Genomic DNA, 7,803 nt, shown 5'->3' on the forward strand with positions numbered 1-7,803 from the left:
GCCCATTTCGGCCCGGCCCGTCCTGATAGGCATGGGCAGGCCCAATGGGCTTTCTCAAGCCCGGATCATGAATCGGGCTTGGGCTTTGAATTTTCTAAAAAACCTTAGCCCGGCCCTTTATTTTCTTTCTCCTTTTTGAAGCCCGGCCCTGCCCAAGCCCATTAAATTTGGGCCAGGTTAGGCCAGCCCAGCCCATTGACGAGCCTTACCTTTGTGTCAAAAATAAAAAATAAAAAAATTAATGCAGCATGTGATCCAAGGGCACAATTGGAATTTAGAGTAGAAAAAGAAAAAGTGTTGGGTCTGTTTAGCAAACAATTGGGTCCGACTAGAATTTCCCAAAACCTAGTCCACAAAATAAGGTGGCGTTTGGGAGTGTGGTGTTTTAAAAAAAAAAAAAAGCAGCTTAAAATAAAATTTGTCCAACTAAAAGTGTTTGGTATAACCAAAAAAACTAGCTTATTTTTAAAACTCCCCTCTTAAAAAGCGATTTCTCAAAGTCGTCAATAGCCAGATTTCAAAAGCTGCTTAAAAAGAGGGAAAATTGGCGGCTTTACCCCTGGCTCACCTAATTTATTCACTAATATCCTTATTTTGAAACCCAATCACAAATGCCCCTTATAAAAACTCCCTATTGACAGCCTATTGCCCATCTTTCACTTTTGTTTAGTAGTTCTAAGCTCTCTCAAATCCTCTTTCACAATTTATCGGTCTCACTCACTCATCCCTCCTCTCCTCTCTTCTCTCTCTCTCTCTCTCTCTCTCTCTCTCTCTCTCTCTCTCTCTCTCTCGCACCCACATCCGCAACGGTCACTGTCACCTCCTCAGAAACCCTAACCCACATCGGCGACGACGACCGCACCCTCTCACTCTCTGTCACCTCTTTTGACCTGCATGCCTAGAGATGGCTTCTCAGGTAGCCAGCTCGGCTTTTCTCCTACGCATTTGGGTTTTCTTCTCCTTGTTTCAATTTCATATATGGGTCTGAATTTTTGGTGCTTGATGTGAGTTCAAGTCCCTCCAAGTCAAATTTAGGTGAGATTGTACAGAAATTTGTTGAAATGTAGGTTTAATTTAAAATTTTACTCTCTCTGTTTACAGTTAATATTTTCAGCTTGTGTAGAGAATGTTATTTCAGTGGGATTATACAAGCACTTTTTGAACCAAAATTTTGGGATTCTGCAACAAATATTTCTCAGTTTGTCTTAAGGAATATTATGCTTGAAGCTTGTCCAGTCTACAATGATTTTGAAGATTTTCTTTGGCTTATTGAATTTGATTACTGAGGGGTTTTTATTTTGACAAAAAACAATTGAAGAAACACAGTTATTTGGTGCAATGGTCTCTTGGTTCAATGATCTGAATTTGTTTTGTTCTGTTTTGGGATGTGATTTTTGAATGAACTACATAAATTGATTATGTCTTGAGGTGGTGGAGGATATCTCCAAAAGTGATTGTGGAGTTTGTAAGTTTTATGAGAATGCCAATATTTTAACATAAGTTTGATATTGTAAAGTTGGCATATGTTGGATCTTAGTTTTCTCTATTTTTCGTAATTCAATCTTGGATCTGTTTTTGGTGCAGTCTATAGTCCTCAAGGTAGGTATCATGCCAAGATTGTGTTGGTGCCGTGAAAAGGGTTCTTAGAAAACTTGAAGGTTTGACAGCTCTTGCATTTATCCAGTTCCATTGTCTTGCTCTTCTTCTTCTCTGAGATTGTGCTTCTTTAACTGTTTGAACAATGCCAAATGCACTATTGATGTTCCTTATTTGTATTTTTATTCGCCTGCCAAGACACACATTCACTTCACCCATGTTTATAATAACTTTTATATTGCAATTGAGTAGTATGAAATCGTGTGCATGAATGTGAACTTTAATTTTGCAATGGTACTATCTTGTGAAAGTTTGCTATATGAAGAATTGGGTCATTTAAAAAAGCCAACAATCTGTATGAAGATAGGATTCTTGAAGGTCATCCTTCACTGGAGAAATCACTGATAGATTTCTCAGAGGTATATATAACTCAGCAAACTTCAAGCTCAGCTCTTAAAAGATGTATATCATAATTTTTTTTTTCTTCTATTAAAAAATGTATATCATACTGTAGTTTTACATTTATCCACTCTATTTGTTGTAGTGCATGTAAATGTATGTGTATGATACTTGTAGTGCATGTAAATATGTCTGAACTTGTTTTGGTATTGGTTTCTGAATCTGTTTTGGTATTGGTTTTGGTTATGAATTTTGGAATTGGTTTCTGTTTTGAAATTGGTTTCAGTTGTGATTGAATGTTATGTTTTTGTTTCCATTGTGATTGAATGATTTGCTTCTAATATGCATTTTTGATCCGTTTTATACAGATGGAAGATTGTCTTGATTCAAGTGGCAGCGTTCTCTTGGGGAGGAAATTGCTAACTTTCAGCTAAAATTCAGTTATAAGAGAAGATGTCGAATTTTGCTGATAGATATAAAATGTGTTAAAATTCTCGACCAAGAGCAAATGTAAAATTTTTGTTTTTTGCCATTTTCTTATGTATATTTTAAGATATAATGAGATAACATAATTAGTTCATCAATTTATGAAAGTCAAGTTAGAAGGAAATTTGTCAATCTCTAGTTTCCATGGTTTTATCGTTCCCCTTGCAAAGAAGAAAAAAATACAAATGTAACCAAATTAGTGATTCAATTGGCAAATGCCATGACAGATATGTATTGCATATGTATTGCACATGTATAGCCCTTTATTGCTTATGTGTTGCCCCCGTATATCTTTTTTTTTTTTTTTTAAAGTCTGTTAGAATAAATTTATAGGGGGAGTATGAAGTTTGAAGTTTGTGTATTGCCATTGTATAGCCTTTTATTCCTTGTGTATTGCCATTGTATAGCCTTTTATTGCCTATGTATTGCTAGTGTATTGCCCCCGCATATCTTTTCTTTTTCTTCAAGTCTATGTTGGAATAAATTTATAGGGGGGTATGGGGTTTGTGTATTGCCATTGTATCGCCCTTTATTGCTTGTGTATTGCTGCTATATTGCCCTCGTATATCCTTTTTTTTTTTTTCTTCAAGTATGTATTGTGGGTATGAAGGTGGGGATGGGGGGAAAAAGTTTTACGGGGATGGGGATGGGAATGGCTACTCACCCCCGATTCGACACATCGCCATCCCTATACAAAGGCAAGAAGAATGAGCTATATATACACATAATGCATATAATGTGCTCTCTTCAATGTATAATATAAATAAAAGTATTTTTCCATTGCATACACTTGCAAATATATAAAAACAACATATTCAAGACTGAAATTTCTGAGGTAAATTGAACTCAATTTCATTCCATGAGGACTAAATAATTACATGGTTTGTCTGATACACAAATAGTCCCTCAATTACATGTTTTTTTTTCCCTCATAATTACAATACACTTCCTGCAACTAAATGGAATGTTGTCCCACCCCAAATTGACGAAGGTTCTCAATGACAACAATGTTCTAGAAGCCAAAAATCTAGGTCCAACTGTCATGAAAAAAAAAAGTCAAGACTTAAGAGTTAGGGTTTCGAATCACTAGAGACCAAGCTTGTGGGAAATGGGCTGTGACATGATCTCGTACTCTACCAATTGTTGCTTCACCTTCTCAAATTCATCCATCATCTTCATGTACAACAGAAACAAAATAAAGCAATGTCAATATGTACATATATAAATATGTATATATAGAGTAATACATAAGACAATTTGGTAATAATTAGGTACATCTTTGATTTGCTCTATTGGAACCATCACTTTCCTTTTATTGCTATATATGCAGATGGGCAAAAGCACAAACAAGCCTAATTTACAAAAGGGTAAACTGCCGAAAATCCCCCTGGACTATATCGACTATTGAAATGTCCCTCCAGGATTATTTTTTCAGCCAATTTAGCCTTCGAATTAAAAGAAATCACCAATTTCACCCATGCAGTTAGTTTTTCCCCAATTCCATCCACATGCCCTTTAAAAACACCACTTGCAAGGCACATGAGCCGTCTGATGAGGGTAATATCGCCATTCTATACCCTCAGCCCTCAGCCCTTTTTATTCGAATGAAAGAAGCCCCTGTAGCCTTCATTTCAGACATGGAGATTCGACAGAAACCACCCCTTCTTCACAGAACCCACCCTTGATGACATAACCCAACCCTATGTGCAAGTGTTCCAACCTTCTAACGTCGCTGATGTTCATCAATTTCACGAAGAAGAGAAGAAATTTCAGTTGAAGATAGGATGCATAGAAACAGACGTGCAGCTTCTACCGAATCAAGTTCGAACACTTTTATTATGGAGGATGATATGGTGCGTATCTGCCGTTGTGGATTTGAGGCTGAAACGATTGTTTGCTGGTCTGATGAAAATGCAGGGATGAGGTTATATGTGTGTTGTAGAGAGAAGTATGGTGGTGGCTGTGGTTGGAAGGCTTGGAAGGACCCAAAAATGTCTGAGCAGGCCAAACATGTCATATGTCGATTGTTGAGACGAATCAACTCATTGGAAGAGAAAAGAGCTAAAGACAAGAAGATTATGCAAAAGCTAAGTGACAGAGAGAAAATTTCGAAGGCTGGTGCTAAGTTGTTTGGTTGTGATTCTATTGTTGTTTGTTTTATTAGTTAGCTTTTCATTTGGTTAAAGTAGGTTAGGTTTTGATTTGGTTGAATGTAGGTTAGCTGATTTGGTTGAATGTACTGGCCTTTTTGTGCCTTGTTTTGGCTTAACGAATGCAGTGGAATTTGGTTGAATGTAGTGGCCTTTTTGTGACTTGTTTTGGCTTAACCAATGCAGTGGCATTGATTTGGTTCAATGTACATTTTGAGGTTAAATGTCGATTGCACAATTTCTGGATGAGTTTGAAGTTTGGACCAAATCTGAATAACTCAATGATGGGTTTGGCTGTCATTCAGCAGTGTCATATTCAAAACCAAATTAACCTAGCACAACTTCATAGAATTGTCTTTTTAGATTGTTTCAATTGGATACTTACCCTTTGGCACAAGCCAAGACAAAATACTCATAAATTGCAAACATTGTACAACACGGAAGGGAAAGACACTAATCCAAAATTACAACAAAAACAGAATTCATTCAAAAGAGCCATCTACTCAAAATATACATTCCAACCCAACCTAAATACATCCAAATTCCATCCAAAATAGACATCAGTTCAAAATACAGTGGGGGAACTTCTACTACAAAATATACATTCCAACCTTGGTTAATCATCCAAAATCCATCCAAAAGAGCCATCTGTTCAAAATACACACATCAACCAGCCCATGTATTAAAATATACATTCCAAAATTCATCATGTATTTTACCTCCATGGCCTTGCCCTTTTTGCAGGGGATTTGAAACTTTTCCCTTGTGGCCTGGAAGTGTTTTGAGTGACATTGCTTGGACCTGCTTGTAAAGCTAAATTACAAGGAGCTGGTTGTGAAGCAACATTGGTTACACTTGATTGGGTAGCAACATTGGTTGGAGCTATTTGGCTTGCAGTGGCTGCAGTCCCTGTCAACCCTCCTCTAATTGCCTACAAATGAAATTAATCACAATTAAAACAATTGAAATGAATCACAATTAAAACAATAGAAATTAATCACAATTAATCACAATTTGACACCATTTACCTGTTCCTCTTCAGATTGATGGACTGAGCTGGTTCCTCTTCCTCTTCCTCTCCCTCTCCCTCTCCCTCTTCCCATATTGCCATCTCCCCTTCCACAATTAGTAACATTATGGCCTTCTCCTCCACAGACTGAGCAATGGATTACAATTCCATATCTCCTAAGCTTAGTGGCACCCTTTGGGATCTCATCAACAGGTCTAGTCCTTGCCTTCTTTGGCCTACCACTTTGTTTGTGAGACAGTGGGGGTTTAATTGGCCTATGCCTTGATTTCCTCCATAATTATTGGCTTGGCATTGGTGAAATGTAATTGCTATAAGCCCTATCATAAGCTTATCTCTTATACACCTCATTCACATAAGTCATTGGGCTCCTCTGTTGCCTTGATATAGCAGCCATGGCATGGCAACATGGGATGCCACAGAGATCCAATTTTCTACAAGAGCATGAGTGAGTATTTAGATCAACTGCATATTGCCTACCAAGCATATGGGTGACTTGAAACCTGTTTCCACTTGCATTCTGTGCAATGCATGAGCCACTCTCTTTCAAATTCTTCTCAATAATTTGAAATATCATTGGCCTAACTCTTTGAGTCCATTTCACCTCCTTTTATCTTGCAACTCTCAACATCAAATAGGTTCTTATCCTTTCCACCATCGTGATTATTGGTTTATCTCTTGCCTCCAAAATTGCTGAATTGAAGCATTCACATAAATTGTTCAGCAGTATATCACACTTGGGCCCAGTAGTAAAATGTGGCATGCTCCAATGAATTGCTGGCCTATCCTAAAGCCATGCATGAGCTGGGGCAGACATTTCCATAATATTTTCCATCTCAGCTTCCCACCAAGGAAGTGTTTTACTTCTAGCAACAGACCATAGCCTCTATTAAGTGCCAAACTACCATGCCCAGCAAGTTTGAAATTATTGTGCAGATGCCTTACACAGTGCCTATGTTCAGCATCTGGCTTTAAAGCCTCAATTGCTTGCCCCAGTCCTTTTTGTTTGTCAATGATAAAAACCCACCCATTTCCAGTGCCTCTTACCCCAACATCATTGAAGAAAATCTCTAAAAACCATATCCAAGTGTCTATGCTTTCTGTCTCCACAACAGCAAAAGCTATTGGGAGCATGCCATTGTTGGCATCAATCCCAATAGCACTTAAAAGTTGTCCTGGATGTTGTCCTTTGATGAAAGCCCCATCAAAACCAACCATGGTTCTGCATCCTTCAATAAACCCCTTCCTCAGTTGAGCAAAATATATATAAAGCCTCTAAAAAATTGGATCATCTCCCCTCAATGATGTCTTCACTAAAACTGTGCTTCCTAGGTTTTGCCTTTTAAGCTCTTCACAATAATCCCACAGCTTTGATTATTGTTCTTCAATGCTTCCTTGAATCCTCTCATTTGCCAAATTCTTTGCCTTGTAGCATTGGTTCCTAGTAACATCTATATTGTGATGTTTCCTCACCAATGTCATGAACTCAACAACTGACATGTTAGGATTGGCTCGGAGATCCTTATCAAACCTTTTAGCCAACCATTGTGAAGTGGCAAACCTAGTTCTTTAAGATCTACCACATGTATGAATTGGATGGTATGTCTTCACTCTAACAGTGGGCCCTTTCCCAACATGTGCAACATATAATAACCAAGGACAGTCTTCAAGTTTATCTTCATATTCATCTTCACCCTCTTGACCTTCTTCACCCTTACCATGCCTCTTACTCTTATCACTCTTACTATGACTCTCTTTGCCTTATCACCCTTAGCATGCCTCTTTGTCTTTTCACCCTTAGTAGGCCTCTTTGCCTTATCACACTCCTTATTACCATCACATACCAGCCTCACCCTATTAAGCTCATTCTTGACAAACCTTAGTCTTCTAGCACACCTACATGCATAGTACTTTATGGCCTCTCTACATTCCTGCATATTAGGAAACTCCAAACCCAAGTAGAATTTTGGATCTAAAAGGTCATGATGTTTATTGTACTACTTGAACATTGGCTGCCTTAAACCTCTCTTCTTCCCATCTTCATCTTCACTATCTTCATGCAAACTCTCTAAGTCTGATGTATTATAACCATCAATGTCACCCTCACCTGGTTCTTTATGTCCATCATCTTCTCTTCAGTTACAA

The sequence above is a fragment of the Prunus dulcis genome, chromosome 7 (assembly GCF_902201215.1).
Source record: "Prunus dulcis chromosome 7, ALMONDv2, whole genome shotgun sequence".
In the NCBI taxonomy this organism is placed as follows: Eukaryota; Viridiplantae; Streptophyta; class Magnoliopsida; order Rosales; family Rosaceae; genus Prunus; species Prunus dulcis.